The following is a 16170-nucleotide window of genomic DNA, read 5'->3' on the forward strand; positions in this document are numbered from 1 at the left end:
CGGCGTGACCTCCCCTTCCCGACCCAGACAGCGAAAGGTTTCCTTCTCGCTCGGCCAACTCTGATAAGGGGAACCAGAAACAGCTTTGACCTTTCAACTGCAAATCTCCCTGAGAGGAGCTGCAAGCTGTTCCATGCCTCAAAGGTCCCTTGATAGGAAACAAAACCACGCCACTGAACTTTTAATCAGTTTCACCCCCAAAAATTCTCAGGCACCCAAGGAAAGCTCAGCTGGATATCACTGGGAGGTTGTATCCCTGCCGAGGAACGAGGCCAGCATGTACTACTCATACGAGCGGTGCCCTGGGTTAACCACTTGCTTGGCGTATTGGGCGTGTGCTCCCTCCTTCCCCTGCGACTTCCAGTTCAGCCTTGAGATTTCAGCAGACGCACGACACAAATCTCCTTCCTTGCTCGTTCTCTCAGCCCAAAGCAGCGTGGGCCAGCTCGCAGCCTGTAACGGAGGCGTGTTGCTCTCCAGGCTGTCGCAGCTATAGGAAGGTGATGGCTGGAGGTGTTGGAGCTCATTAATTGCTCTAAGAAAGCTAATTGGCATCAACACAACAGCGGGAGACGTGGCGGCACTGAGGCCAGCAGAGCTGCTTCGTTTCCATGACTTGAGCTTCTCTTTCTCCTTGCGTTGGGCGTTTATCAAGAACGGCACCCATGCATGAAACAGGGGGCTGTCTGGGTGATGGAGAGCCTGAGTGTCCCACAGAATCAGGCCCTAAACACCAGCAGGCACCCTACATTTCCCCTGATATTAAACCTACATTTTCCCTGCTGTTGGTTAACCGCATTAATGGGATCTGAACCGGTTCAAAGCCTTTAGAGCAGCGGGGGGGGAGCTCAGAGCAATAAGTGGAGGCGACCCCTGCCAAATTGGAGTAAAAGATGTCTTCCTCCCATTCCTGAAATAACCCACAGCATTTTCACATTAAAACTGTGAGCCCAGACTAGCTGGGGAGGAAGAAACCATGAGGATCAGCCCTTTCTTAGCCCCTTACCTGAGGGAGCACGGATAACGGTCCAGCAGCCGATCCTGTGAGCTAGTGGAGATGCTCTGGGAGGTATCACCAGGGCTGGGGTTTGGAGGACCAGGGTCCCAGGATGTGCAGTCTGTGGGAAAGTCCTCAGATCCAGGTAATCTGAGGGAAAGTTAATGTTTTAGGGGACTGGGACATAGTAAAAATTATGATGGGATCTGATCACTACATTCCTCGTTCAGTGATAAAATGAGATCAGCAGAATCAGGCTGTGTTTGGGGAAATACATTGATTTGTTGTTGGCTTTTTTGATGTTGCTTCTTCTCAGTCATAGAATCATAGAATATCCCGAGTTGGAAGGGACCTGCAAGGATCATCGAGTCCAACTCCTGGCACCACACAGGTCTACCCAAAATTTCAGACTGTGAAATTCCATGGGGGCTCCCCCTGAAGTCCCCAGAGCTGGAGCAAGGTGCGAGGGAAGGGAGTGTGGCTGCCCCACGCCTGGGGGACCCCTCGGTGCTGCCAGGAGCATGTGGCCAGGAGCACGTGGCCGGTGGAAGAGGTACCAGGTGAATCCCTGTCCCATGGTGTCCTCAAACATGCTGCAAAGGGAAGGGGCCACAAGGGGACCCCGGTGTCGTGGGGAGCTGGGGATGGAGCTTGGAGGGATTTGGGTGTTGGTGCTGGGGTCTTGGGGGACGAGGTTTGTAGGGGCAGAGGGTCTCAGAGCACCATGGGGCTCACGCAGGCTACACTTGGCAGCTCAGGTGACCGCCTTCTCTGTGTCTAAAGCTGCCCACCGGGGTAATGCGGGTCCCAGCACACCCCTTGCTGCTCTCAGGGTGATGGAGTTACCCTGTCAGCAGGAGCCAGGCTGCACCAGCAGCTCCCCTTGGCTCCCCTCCTTCCTTCCCTTCTCCTGAGGGCATGTGTGACCCAGGAGCACGTGTGACCTGGGGGCTGGCGCTGCCCTGTCCCCAGGACAGGCTTTAATGGGTCCCACCTGGCTCCCAGGCACAGTGTGCTGGGCTTGCTCCTCCAGGGGACTGAATTCAATAACTTCACCCAGGGCAGGGGCTCAGTGCGGCTTCCCTCAGCATTAACCCTGTTTCCTCTGCACACGGAGGAGTCACGGCTATTAGCTGGGGCTGCCGGCACCAGAGGGGATGCAGAATGTCCCTCGCTGTGCCTCTGCCCTGGAAAATGCAGCCTTATACCCCAGGGAGCTGAGCTGAGGCTGCCTCTTCCTCACCACCCAACCCAAACCATGCGTGGGGACCTGGTGATCCCGCCAGAGGATAAAATTGCACAGGAAGGTTAATTTGCAGCAGGGAACAATGACGTTGCTGCACCTTTCTTTGCTGTCCAGGCTTCTGCAGTGCTGTTTGATTTGCTCCCACGCTCTCTACCTCACTGCCAGCCCTGGCAAGAGCAGGGCACCAAGAGAGGAGACTCGGGGGGTTTAGCAGCGTCTCCCCCAGCCCCTGCCCCATGAAGCATCCCGCGGTCCCTGGCACAGAGGCAGTGCTGGTGAGCTGCGTGTGGGAACACTTTTGCTCAGAGCGGGGCATGGAGCCTCTTGCCCCCCCCCCCCCCCCATCCTGGCTTGCAGTAATCTCATTAACTCATTTAATTCAAACGGGGCAGCCTGCGGCAGTGTGTGACACACTAACCCTGTTGAGGCCGTGATGTCTTGTGGGCTGAAATCCTTCCTTTCATTGATTCCAGCAGGGACATCCCTGAGCCCTTGCCTGAGCATGGAGGATTAATTCCCCCCTGCCCATTAATGTGAGCACTTCTGGGTGAGAGCGCAGCAGCCTTTTACTCACCATCCAAGGCAGTGATTTATTCTCGGAAGGAGCAGAGGGTTGGATCTAGCTCCAAAGTGTGTGCGTGGGGGGAAAATAGCAGCAGAAATACCCTCCCTGGATGGGAATGGGGCAGGAAGAGCATTTGCTATGGGAAGAAAAATGCAGCTAGTCTGCAGGATATTGTCCATTCCATAGGTGCAGGAGCAACACGAAATCCACCACCCCACATCCTACCACCCCTTTGCTTGGACATCTCCGCTCAACAGACCTGGTGTGCCCTCCCTGCCCGCGGCGAGCACGGGGCAGCTCCGCGGGACGTGCGGAGCAGCTGCCTGTGGGATGATGACTTTTTCCAGGAGGCCAGCTGCATCACTCCCACTGCCGGCTCCAGCTTCTGCCAGCCACGCAGCAATGTGCAGGGGCACCCGGAGGCAGAGCCCGTGTTTGTTGTTTCAATAAATACGGAGCAGACAGGCCTGGTGTGGGGGAAGCTCTCCTCCTCTTCCTCCTCCTCCTCTTCCTCCTATAAGGGGATCAATCCCTTCTGAGTGGCTGTCAATCACTGTCATCAGCTGTCCTGGGTCAGGGTGGCTGACAGCAGGTGGAGGGGGTTGGCTCCTGTTAACTTGCTGCTGTCTGCTCTTTTCGTGTTGTAGGGTAGGGGTTGAGGGCTGAGTGCTGCTCCCAGGGTAAGGGTGCATGGGGCTGGGCTCCCTGCAAACATCTCTGCTTCCTTCTCGTTGTAGAAGAGGATGAGGAGAGGTCTGTGCCATGCTGGCTGCAGCAGGCTGGTGACTCTCTCTGCGTCCCCTCCTTAGATTGCCCCAGGTCTCATGTACCTGCCCCATTTAATGTACCCATCCCAGCATCTGCGTGGTGATGTAAGAAGGCAGGAGGTGAGTGCTGTGCCCTCCCCAAATGAACAATTCCCAGGATAAATCCTAACTGCCCCACTTGGGTGCACCCTGATGTGTTCTACCCAGCCCATAGGGTTGGTGCCCCAAAGGGGCCTGGGCTCTGTGCCTGTCCCAGCAGGGACAGTGGGTGACTTCAGTCTGAAGGCTTCAGCCTGCAAATGCTTTGTGGGCTCCCATCAGCACCAATTTCCTGCAGGCCCCCATGATAAGAGGCTGATCCTCAGTCATGGAAATTCGATGCCCTGGTGTCAGGGAATGAAATCCTGAGGGACTGTGGAAACACAGCTGAGAATGAGCAGATCTTGCTGCTTTCCCTTGTCCCCTCTGCCAAAGAAACGAATGTGGCTGGAGGATGTGTATGGTCTTAGTGCCGCTCCCCAGCACTGAGGCTGGAGTGCGTTGCCCTGATTTCTGCTGGTGGTGCTGTTCTCAGTGTGGTTAAAAGCTGCTGGACATGAAAGCATCCAGGAAATAACTGGGTATTCGTTGTGGTTTAACTTCATCCCTTTTTTAGGCTTTGCTCTGGTCCCTTTACCTTGCCTCTGAAGACCCAGGGACTCACGGGTCCCACCTGCTCTCTGGTAAGATTTGAAACAAGAATTGCAGACAAAGGCTATGTTTTTCCTGTCCCACTTCACCTCCCATCGTCCCATCTGGGGTCTGACCTGACCATGTTTGAAAGGAGGGAGCAAGCCCTAAAATCTCTTCCCTAAACTGCCCACATTGGGTGGGTGGTCAGTGCTGTGGATTTTGCCAGATGAAGATGCTGGCTGGATACTGGATTTATGGGCTCGGAGGCAATGTCTCACTGCATCTCGGTGCTCTCTGCACAGCATGAACCAGAGGAGCTGAGCAATTCTGGCTTATTTGCTCCCATCCTTCATCAACCCTGTGCTGGAGCCCAGGTTATACCCATTCCCTGACTTCACCTCCATCCCCATATCCCAGTGCTGCAGTGTCCTGTGCCTGCACCGTGACATCTCTCTGCTCTGCCAAGGCCGTGGGCTTTGTCTTCCCAGCTTGTCTTGAAGTTGAGGAGAATTTCTCCCCTTTCAGCTATTCCTGTGCATTTTAACCATGCTTTTCAGTCTGCAGCTGCACCTCCCAGACCTGACCACACCAGAGAGAAACCATCTCCAGGTTTTGCTGCTTCTTTCCCAAGCAGGTACTGATTCAGCTCTGTGCCTGCCCCATCACAGCTGCTGGTCCTGGAGGGCGGAGGGGAGGTGTGAGGCTTAGGCAGGAAAAACAGCTCTGAAAGCCTGGCTGGCACGGTCTGCTGTGGATTGAGCCTCCTGTGTGAAGCATCGTTAAACCAGAGCTGTTACACGCCCAGAAATTACACTGATTTAATGGAACTGGTTTCTAGATTGGTTTGTACCGTGTGCCAGACGCGATTGAAATAAACTGATTTCCTTAAGGGGTTCCACGCCTGGGAGGCCGGCTGGGAGCGCTGGCATCGGCCGCTCTGCTGCCGCCGGGTGTTTGCCTGCGCTGCGTGGTGCTCTCGTACCCCGGCGGGGTGTGGGCGCAGGCCGGGGGCAGCAGCACCGGGCAGCTTTTCTTGCCTGCCCGACTCAGAGTTCGCACAACGCGGGGCCCGTCCCCGCTGCGAGGGGACGGCTGGGGTCTGCACGAGGGCCTGGTGGGTTACTTGTGGGACCGCGCGGGGAACTCGGGGCCCGCGTCCTCTTCGTGCCTGGGCTCGGAAACGTGGGCAGCGCACGTGAGCGCCGAGCCGAGACCGTTCCGGGAGCAATCCCAGCTCGGCAGCCAAAATCCTCCTTTTCCCACCCAAATAAAGCCTCAGCCAGGAAAGGGGCCGTTTCCAGGGCAACGCAGATGCCTGGCGGCTTCGCTTTGCCGCGATCCGCCCCCCCCCCGCCGCCCTCCCCTGCGGCAGCTCCGGGCTCGGCCCCGGGCTCGCTCCGGGCTCGCTCCGGGCTCGGCTCCGGGCTCGGCTCCGGGCGGAGATGCGGCACCGCCACCTAGCGACAGGGAGCCGGGGGCTGCGGGGCCCCCCCCCGCCCTGCGGGAGCTGGGGCCGGTGTCCCCGCGGGGCAGGAGGCTGCTGCCCCGTGCTGCGGGTTCGGAGCTTCCCCTCCTGCCCCCGGGCCGCGGCACCGGCTCCGGAGGGCACCCGGCCGCGTAAAGCTGGAGAAGCCGGAGGGGAAACGGTTTCTCCGGTCCTGGCCGGCCGGAGGGCGAGTGCGTGGTGCTGCGGCTTTATGGATCTCTGGGTCGGGGTGTTAAAACCCTGCCTTTTCCAAAGGAGCTGGCGGGGACGAGCTGTCCGTGCACCCCGGTTCCCTCCGGTGGTTTGGACACGCCACAGCCTCCCGAGTATCTCTCCACCTTCGCTCATCAGCACGGGGAAAGTATTTAGTGCCTTTAATGTAATTAACACATTGCAATCCCAAACTGCTAGCAGCTGCCCAGCCCTGTAATTCATTCTTCCACCCAGCCATTAATGCCTCCCTCTGGGCAATCATAAAGCAGCCCTGACCTGGCAGAAAAATGCTGCGAAACCAAGCCCTGTGCCTAGGGAAAAGGAAGAAATGGGGCAGCAGACCTGTATACGTTAAAATAATTAACACACTATGATGCCAAACCGCTGGTAGCTGCCTGGCTCTGTGATTCATCCTTCCACCCAGCTGTTAAAGTTAAGAGACCGCCTTTTGGTGCACACGTGTGTGCAAACGTGCATGTGCTGCCTGCACCCCCCCCTGTGCCAAGGGGAGCTTGTTCTGCGGCCCTGGGGTCGTCAGTGGTTCCTTGCTGCTGTGCTGTCCCCGTCCCCCCTTTTTGGAGGTGATTTCCCTTCCAGCGTCATCTTCCTGGCTGTGTCTCGCTCCTCAGTTTGCCACCCTGAGTTATGGCAGTCGCTGCATGATTATACGCCTCCGTTCTGTAATTACCTTTGCTCACAGTAATTGTGTAATTGGAAGAGGCAATTACCTGGTGAAATGAGATAGGAAAAGGAGCTGGCTTGGTGTCCCAGCATTTGTGGGATGGTGTCTTGGCCACATCCTGCTCACACTCTTTCCAGTCACCCTGTAACGCTCGAAATCCTGACCTGTGGGGTTTGTTCGGGTAGCAGCGGCTCCCCCCGACCGTGGCCTCTCCCTCCAGTTGCCTCCTTACTTGCTTTCCTGCTGCATTTCCTATTGTGGGGTCACAAAGCATCCCCCCCCGGCTCCCTGCTGCCTGTCCACCCGTGATGGTGTTCCCAGCCTCGGGCAGACCCTGCTCACCACAGTCCATGCAAATAAACATCCCCTGGGCTGCTGGGGAGCAGACGGCAAAGTCCTTGGGGGATGGATGGGGCAGGGAGGGGAGTGGCAGGATTTGCTCCAAGATTAAAGCTCTGACTTCTTTCAGCCGCTGTTTTTCCTCGTTAGTGCTCTAAGCTGATTGTGTTAAGCCACTTGGTGAGTGATCACTTTTGATGTATCTTCCCACTTTTCTCAAATCCCCTCTGCTGCCCTCAACCTATTGCCTCTGCCCATGCCCCCAGGACCACCTGCAGCTTTTGGCTTTGCTGGTTTTGCCCTGTGGTGCTGGCGAATGGCTCAGAGCCCGAGCACCCACACAGAGGCTGGAGAGAATCAGCCCAGGCCAGCACACAGTGCTGCAGCTTGCTCTAGTCTTGGGGCTAAACGTGAAGCTTGCCCGAGGAGGGAAATGAAAGCCCAGGCGTGGTGCGTTTCCTCTGCAGCAGTGCTGAGCCTGGGTGCAAAACATCAGGCGAGGGGCATGCGGCTCTGAGTGCCTCGGCAAGCAGCCACCACTGCAGCCTGAGGTGCTTTGGGTCGTTCAAGGTGAGATGGGTGCAATTTGGGGGGGGTGAAAGACTTGGTGGCACTCACTGGGGTGTGTGCTGATCCCCTGGGTACCGCCCTGGTCCCTGCTGCCCAGCACGCCCCTCTGACATGGGGAGCTGGGCTGCCTTGATGGCAAACGCTTTTTCCCTCTGAACTCCTAAACCCCAGCAGTTTTGTAGGATAAAGGTAAGCCTTGCTACGAGACAACAAAGGGCAGTCAGCACTCCCAGCGTGGAGGCACTGGGACAATTGTCTTCCCCATGGGATCCTGCTGCAACAGCCCACAGTGCCGGGAGCTGCAGCTGGAGCCCCCGGGTCCCTGCGGCACCAGCAGCAGATCGCAGGCACACATCAGGCTCATCTGGTCCGCATTAGAGGTGGGCATCGTGCAGGCACTGGCAAAGGATTTGGGTCCCTCAGGGACCCTGGGGACCTTAGAGGACAGCCCTGAGGGAGGTGATGCCTGGCCTCCTAAATCACTGCTGGCCACAAAGCCAATGGGAGAGCAATCGCTGCACCATGTGAGTAGATTCCTGTGGTGTGGCCAATGGGCAGCTTGCTTTTTGCATATGTGATGAAGGAATAATTAACAGCTGGGTTTTCCCTCCCATGCTGATCCCTCAAATAGGGGATAAAAGGGCTGTGCTGAGCACAATGGCTTGTTGTTATCCTTTTGTTATGGTAGGGCCAAGACAAAGACCTTGTGGGTCCCTCATGAGGGTGGGGTCCCCCCAAAGGCAGCCAGGGTGGGCTGCAGCATGGCAGGGGTTGGTGGCCTCAGCCACCAGCGTAGCGCTGGCCCCATGAGGGGGGCTCTGGTCTAGTGAGACAAATCCCATAGGGAGGAGGACAGGGAGTACCCAAATCATGGCTGGACAGTTTTGTGTGTGCTCTTGCTGGCTGGCGTGGGAGCCGTGGGAACCCCCAGGGCCGGGGTGAGGGGCTGAGGTGGGGACAGGCGGGAAGGCAGCACTGGGGAGGGTGAGGGGGGCATTGGGAGGTGCAAATGGTTTCAAAGGAGCTGCTTGGGGAGGTGGGGAGCAATTATAGCACAGAATAGAACTTGGCAGCCCCAGGTACGTGTCCCCTGTCCAGGCTTGAATGGAGGCATCATTAAAAAGCCCCCAAGGCTTTTTAATGCCCTAAGGGGCATCTGCCTCATGGCGTAAAGCATCCCAGCTTCTCCAAGCAGATTTTCCTTCCCCTGGGCAGCTCCAGGCTGGCTTTGAGCCTCAGGAGGCAGTTGCTGAAGGTCCCTGACCCCTGTGGGTGCTTCAGTGGAGGAGCCCTGGCTGGTCCTGTCCTGGGCACAGACGCCACCTCCGTCTGTCTGTCCCAGGCTGGGTCCCATCCTGCCCGATCCCACGTGTCCCCTGAGGGCTGGGCTGGTGCTGGGGACCAGCTCCCACAGCAAAGCTGAGGCAGCGGAGCTGAAACGAGCCCAAGGAATTGCAAGTGCCCGCGGCAGATGGTCGGTGCAGTCTGTCTCCCTGCCGCCGCCTCCTCATTCTTCCCTTTCCCCAGCCTCTCCTCCAGCTCGTCTTATTCTTGTTTTTGCTGACTTCCTCCCATGGACTTTCCAGACCTTCCTCAAGGTGGGACCCCACCATCCCCTGCACACCAGCCCCTATTTCCAACCCAAAGGGAGGCTCAGTGTGCAAAGCCAAAGGCTCATCCGCTGAGCTTGGATGTTTGGAAAAGGAAAGTCCTCATCTTCATGGGGAAATGAAGGCGTGATGGGGGCTGGGACCTTCTGGGCTCCCCTTGACAGAGATGGGCACAGAGCCCTGGTGTCTGGGGACAGCCTGGCCCCAGGGTGTTGCCAATTGCCCCCTTTCCCAGCTGCAGAGAGTCCGTGCTACATGCTCTGTGCCATTAGCTCCGGCTTTGAGCGTCTTCTTGAAGGGGCTGTAAATTCTAGGTAATGAAGAGAAGGGGAGATTAAGATGTCCATAAAATTATCCTCAGCAAATGTCTCCCATCAGGTCCAGGATCCTTCTGCATCCTGCTGCCCTCCCCTCGATTTGCAGCTCCCCTCCCCAGCTCCTGCTCTGCCCAGGGGTGAGACGTGCAGGTGTTGCAGCCAAAACTGGGCCACAAGCACTCGCCTCCGATGGGGATGGGGCATGAAAGGTTTTGCAATCCCTGTGCCAGCCCCCTCCCAGACACGAACATCCCTCGACCCCCCCCAGGGGACCCCCATGTGGCTGCATTCCTCTGCGGTCCCTTTCTCAGAGGTGGTGGCCACATCAGTCAGCAGAGGTCGAGCCCTGCAGCGGGGACGATGGGATTTGTCCCGGCTCAGAAAGATTCATTGTTTTTTAGGGTTTATTTCTCTGTTTGTTTGTCTCTTCCCCCCTCCGGGGTCTCTTTCGTGTTGCCAGTTTTGTTGTGCGTCCAAAGCTCCCCTCGGGTGGCAGCGTTTGGGCCTGACCCGGACAATGCAGCGCGCTGCTGTCCTGGCAGCGGCCCTGCGTGCTGACAGCCGTGGGGCAGCGGGGGGGACGGGATGGGGACCGGCAGGCGGTTGGGCCTGGGTGAGCTCCTGCATGGAGGCAGAGGATGCCCTGGGAGGTCTCCGGGTTGCTGGGTTTGAGGTGTGTTCCTGGGGGTCGCATGGGGCACAGACGCTGTCCCCGGGCTGCACCCATCGGGCAGGGGACCTCTGCACCATGCAGCTGGCACAGAAAGCTCTGGGAACTGGGGAGAAGAAGGAGAAGTGAGAAACACCCGGGGAGCAGGGAGGTATGAAGCCAGAGCCCACACCACGGCCAGCCGTGCTACAGCCAGGGTTGCATCCCATCATGCTGCATAGGCGGCACTTCTCCCTGCAGCTGAGCTGCCTCCTGCTGTCATCCCCATCCCAGTGAGGAGGTTTGGGAAGGAAAATCCCCCTCTCCCAGCTCCTTGGAAAGCTGGAGCAAACACAGCCTCGCTGCAGGGTGCTCATGACATGAGCCTGCATCTTTGGCTGGGGCAGCGTGGCCGTGCTGGACCTGCACGGCTCAGCCCAGGGGTGCTACCCAGGCAAAAGTGCTCCTGAAAGCTCTCCTGAGCCCGATTCCTCTTTCTCGCCCTGCTGCAGCTGGGCTGGGTCTGTGCCGCAACCAGCCCTGTTGTGCTGCTCTGTGAGAGAGAAGAATCGACCCTGCGGGGGTTAACGGGGGGAAGATGCCTTCGCTTGTGCCAGCTATAGAGGGGCAGCCCGGCTCTCCCTGATGGGCGCGGGCTCCTCTGCACCGAGGCGGGGAGCAGCGGCCCCGCAGGCGGCTGTCTCGCTGGGTGGATGGGAGCTGCCGTATGAAAGGGCTGGCAATGGGAGCTCAGCGGGGAGAGTACGGGATGGCATCCAGACTCCTCTCTCCAGCAGTGTTTCACATACCTTGGGGCCTGTGCTGTCCTTAAAGCGCAGTGAAACCCCGTGCGTGGGGAGCTCGGAGGGTTGGGGGGCACGAGGGAGGAGAGGCTTGCCCAAACCCGCTTGTCTTCATGTGGATGATTATTTCCAGCTGGGGCGCTGGGATGGGTTTTTTATCAGCTGCTTTAGTCCTCTCTGTGACCTCTCCCAACCCCAAGACCTCCTGCTTTTCCCCCTCCACCAGTCCCTCCCAGCTCTGCCTTACCTCAGATGGGCTGTGAGATGTCCTGCCACGGGTGAGGTGGAGAAATGCCCATCTGGGTTTATGGCCAAGGGATTCAGAGACAAATCGGGGTGTGCGTGGGGTCTGGGATAAGGAAATAGCCCCTCAGCCAGATGTTTTGGGCCTTCTTTGGGGCAGGGATGCCAAGGTAGGCAGTGGGTAACCCCAAGCTGGGATGGATGCTCTCGACCTTGGGCACCCCTAAGAAAGGACACGGAGGCACTCGTGTGACTGGTGTTGGCACTGAGATCCAGTGGGATTTGTTAAGAGAGAGCTGCAGATAAAAATTCTCAAGAGGAGGAAAAATAGCTCTGATCTTTGCCCTGTGCTGCTCTCCATCATTCCTGGCGCTACCCAAACAGCTCAGGTGGGAGGCGACCTGCAGTTCAGATGACGATGATCTCCAGAGGCTGTTTCTGGGACAAGATGTGTGAGCAAAAAGCTCAGTGTGTGCCTGCACTGCAGTGCTGTGAAAGGTGCCCCAGCTGCTGGAACGACGCAATGGCCACACTGCTCCATCCCTGCTTGCCTCCACGTCCCCAGATGGCCGTATCCTGCTCCCATCCAGGATGGGAGGTGGTCAGGGACTTTCCCTCTTGCTCCTTGGCAGGGCAGGACACAGCTCATTTGGGGCTGGGGCCAGTCCAGGAGGGTGGCTGGGATGGAGGGGATGGGGTCTGGCTCCTCATGGGGCTTTTTGGGGTGTGGGGAGGATGTTTCACTTGTACCCAGCTCTGAAAGCAAGGGTGGATCCATCTCCTGAAGCTTCCCCATTCACCCTTTGGGGCCAAGGGACTGTTCCTGCCATGAGTCTGAGTGCCAGGTGAACAGGCCACCTCAGCCTGTGTTTTTCCACATTTCCTTGTTCTCCCAAAAGATTAAATATCACCTCTCTCCTCCCCATCTCTGTTCAGCTGCTGAGGGGTGACCTGGCTGTGCAGCACTTGCAGAAAACGGAGGGTCGGTGTGTTGGTGATGCTGCAGGAAGAGCCCAAGTGGGGGAAGCTGAAGGTGAGATTTGGGGACCATTTTTTCTGGAAACATATAGAAAGCAGCATCCTGGGGAGATGGGGAAGAAGGCGTGACGTCAAAGGCAGCGCTTAAAATACACCCAGGGCAAAATCACACGACAGCTGGTGCGACACGAGCTGGCGGGCTCCACACACGGAGCCCTGCGGGAACCTGCAGGATGCGGTGGGAAACGTCTGAAGCTGGCAGCTCTGCTTTCACCACTCCCTGGGTCCCCCCATGACCCAGGAGTGGCTGTGCCAGGCTGGGGACAGTGGGGAAGGACACTGGTGGCAACGGCCGCGGGTACCCCAGGCGGCCGGCTCGCACCCAGCTGCTCCCCGCCAGCCGCGACATCACAGCCCCAGGCAGTTCCTGGGTGACTTCTGGTGACAGCAGCTACTGGTGGGGATGGCTGGGTGGCATCTGGCTGCTGCTCCTTAGCTGGGAGGGGAGGGTGCCGGGAGCCAAGCTGCTGGGGGTTGTTTCCCTGTGGGGGACGAGGTCCAGCTGGGTGGTGGTGGTGCAGGGGCTGTGCTCAGGGCATGTTTTTTTCCCCCAGGGGATGCACACTGGGGTGTAAACCCCGCACTTTTGGGCAATTTTAGCTCTGCATGGCAGGCAGGTTGCGTGGTTGAAATGAGTGTAGGAGGAATGAGACACATGGTGGTCTTCGCAGCATCAGGCACAGACGTGGCAAATGCCCTCCCCTCTGGGCTGTGTCCTCTCACACCAGGTCCGTTGGGATTTGGGAAGGGGACACGTCCCCTCTCAAAGGAGCCAGCCCGAAGGCAGGCTGAGGTCTCTGTTCCCCTGGGAACGCGCCCCGCAGCCAGCAGCGTCCTTGCTGGGAGATCTGAGGCTGAGCAGCCCTTTGAAGGGATTTGTTTTCATTTCCAAGGACAAAATGTCCAAAGACCCCATGGGTCCGGGAGCCACAGGCGCTGCTGAGACTGTCCCAGATCCCCTGAGCAGCCTCTGAGCTGGATCCGGCCACGAGGGAGGGCTTGTGCTGCTGCCTGCGAGGGGCAGTGCCTGGGTGCTGGGTACCTCCCCATAAACCCACCTGTGGGGCCGGCTGGGGACTGCCCCACTGCAAATCCATCAAAGACACACTGCTGGGGCAACTGGAGGACTGGGGTGGAAAGCAGCAGCAGCAGCAGAGCTCCAGGAGAAGCCACCCGAAACCCTCCCAGACCCCAGCTGCAATCACTCCAGGCCCCTCTCTAACTGACCACCAAAACCACCTGGGAGCTGAGCCCGGTGCTCCGAGGGGGTGGGAAACTGCAGCTCCCCACCCGCCTTCTGCTGCCGACAGCGCGCCGCTGACGGGCCCGGCACTCACAAATTCGCCCTCCGTTGCACAATGCAAACTCGGCTGCATCTGATCCGATGGCGGCTAAGCATGTGAAGAAAATTAAGACCAGAAAGCAGGAGCAGCAGCACTTTAAAGAGTGTTGTCCCGCTGCTAGGAGCATTCGCCCAGGGGCAGCGAGACATGGTTCTCATTCCTGCGCCTGTGCTGGTGTTTATTATTTTTCCTTCCATTGTGCAGTCCCCTTTATTCCCTGCATGCCTCTCCCCCGGGGCTGAGTGAATCAGCGTGCTTTCCTTCTTCCACTCAGCCATGGCTTATTGCCTTTCTCCTTTTTTTTTTTTTGTTTTTCAGACTTGATCTACAGGCCAAAAAGCGTCAGTCCAGCTCCCCAGCAATCTGCAGCCATGGGGAAAAGTGGCCAACAGGTGAGCGCAGAGGGGCAAGGGGAGAGTTTTATTGAGATCACTAATAAATGGCATTTATTTCTTCTAAAGGTCATTTTTTCCCATGTTTCTTGATGTTTCCAGCTGGGGCTGCCTGGCACTCATCCCTTGCACAGGGACACAACACCCTGCAGGGTCAGCAGCCTGCTTTTGGATGGCGAAAGTGTGAGGTCTGGGTGTGGGACCCCTGGAAGTGCCACCACGCCTGTGCTGGCCCAGGTGTGACAGTCACTGGCCCAAATGTGCCCCCCTGCCCAGGGATGGGCAGGGAAAAGCCCAAGGGGAAATGTCACCTGCTGCTGCTGGGGCTGCGCTGGCCCTGCCGTGATGACACTTGGACAAATCACAGCCATGCCTGGCACCTCTGATGCATTCTTTTACATCTTAACATCTCCAATTCCTGTAGTAGAGGAGCTCATAATTTTGTAAGAGGTGTTTGAGCCTCTCCATGAGGGGTGAAGGATAGATCTCAGCTGTGGCACCTGGAACCTTGAGCAAGTCCCTTCAGTCTACAGCGTTACGAGGCAGGCTGGGTTTTGCAAAATGAGTTGGGATCCTCGGGTGGAAAATGCTACGTAAGAGCTTGAAATTCCACTGCTCTGAGCCAGGACGGGCGCTCCTTGCCAGGCTCCGTCCCTATCCCTCTGTGTTAGCAGTGCTGGACCGTGAATGAGCCATGACAGGCTGTGGCTTTGCAGGCAAATACATATTTAGAAACTGGAGGGCATTTTCCCCTTAGATTATTATCACTTGAATGTAGGTTGGCTTGACAGCTTAGGTGGAAAACCATCTTCTGAGTGTACCGGCAGCTCCGCACTCACTTGCCTCACTAATCCCCTCCGTGTGCACCCTGCTTTGGGCAAAAACTTGTCCCCATGCTGGCAGCACCCTCATGGTGCTCCAAACTCCTGGGGCCAATCTGGGAGGGAGTCACTCATCCCTGTGTGCCCTGCAGATGTCTGTCTGTCCATGCTCCGCTGTCGGCCCTCCCTTCCCATAGCTCTGCCTGTGTGTTTTGCAGGTGCTCCTGCCTGCCTGCAGCACGCACCCTCCACGGCGCTTTGGAAATGCGGCTCTGCTGCATCCCTGGTGGGGAGGGCTGCTCGGTCGTCACATGCTCCTGTTAAACCTCCTGTATTTTTCCTCCCCCGAATCTGCAACTTTCATCCTTTAAAGCAGCTTGGCGGTGCCTCCCCTGTGCCAGGCCCCCTCCCCTGAGCCAGTCTTATGAATGAATGGTTGGTGGCCCTGTGATGCCATTGCCATGGTGACAGATGGCAGCCGAAAATGCAGGGATCAGGGTCACATGAGAGCAGCGGTAAATTCAGGCGGTTATTTATAGGCTGCTGCTCAAGCGTTTATGGAAATGCGTCTGTCTTGGACCGTGTTATCAGCCCTTCACTGGCTCTCCGGGGCACTGCACTTCCAGGAGAGACATTACTCACGCACATGCTCCACTTTCATCCAGCCTGTTCCCATTGCCCATGCTGGCTGCTCGGGCTGGCGGCGGAAAAGTACAGGGCTTTGGGTTTTTTTCTGAGTCTGAGTCTTTGGATCAGCCTCCACCTGGTCCCTGCCATTATGAAAGGCGAGACAAATGCAGCCGCAGCCAGAGCTTCTCGCTTCTGCCTGTGGCATCTTCTGCTCCCATCACTGGCACCATCCACAGTGTGACAGCTTGGGCAGCACCATGTGGCTTGGAAATAAGTCAAATTTTTGCTTGATTTGGTTCTGAGTGTGTTCATGAGTCCACACTCAGCCTTGCCTGGTCTTTTTTTTTTTTTTTAATAGTTTTGATCCAGCTGGGGACCTTTCTTTGCCTCAGTTTACCAACCGGCAATACATTTTGGTGGTTGTGTAGCCAGCCAAAGGGATTTCTTTAAATCCTCAGGCATGGATTTATCCCACCTCCAACCTCCTCACCTCTGCCAAGTGCACCAGCCCTCGTGAGAAGTGCAGGGACATTGCAGTGAGCAGGCGCTGGGGATTTTGCACGGTAGTAAAACACAAGCGAGGGTGCAGATCTAATGAGGTATGGCCTTGCTTCTCCCGGGGGACCGGAGGAAGAGTTATGACCATTGCTCTCAGGAGCTGGATCTCTGTGCAGGTGCTGGCTGAGCTCCCAAGTACCTGGGAGGATTGATCGTTTTGTGCCTAATAGGCTGGAAAGGGAAATGGGTCCAGAAGCCAGGAAAGTGTATAACCATTGAAATCCAGGGG

General features: G+C 57.4%; 1 long non-coding RNA gene across 1 annotated transcript; it reads left to right on the forward strand.

Moving 5' to 3' along the window:
• Positions 1-9452: 9452 nt before the first annotated feature.
• Positions 9453-14529, forward strand: LOC310887281. The gene is made up of 3 exons (XR_014575700.1): positions 9453-11194; positions 12096-12192; positions 13859-14529. It is a non-coding gene; the product is annotated as an uncharacterized lncRNA (long non-coding RNA).
• Positions 14530-16170: the final 1641 nt, after the last annotated feature.

Source organism: Anser anser (assembly GCF_964211835.1).
Source record: "Anser anser genome assembly, chromosome: 27".
NCBI lineage: Eukaryota > Metazoa > Chordata > Aves > Anseriformes > Anatidae > Anser > Anser anser.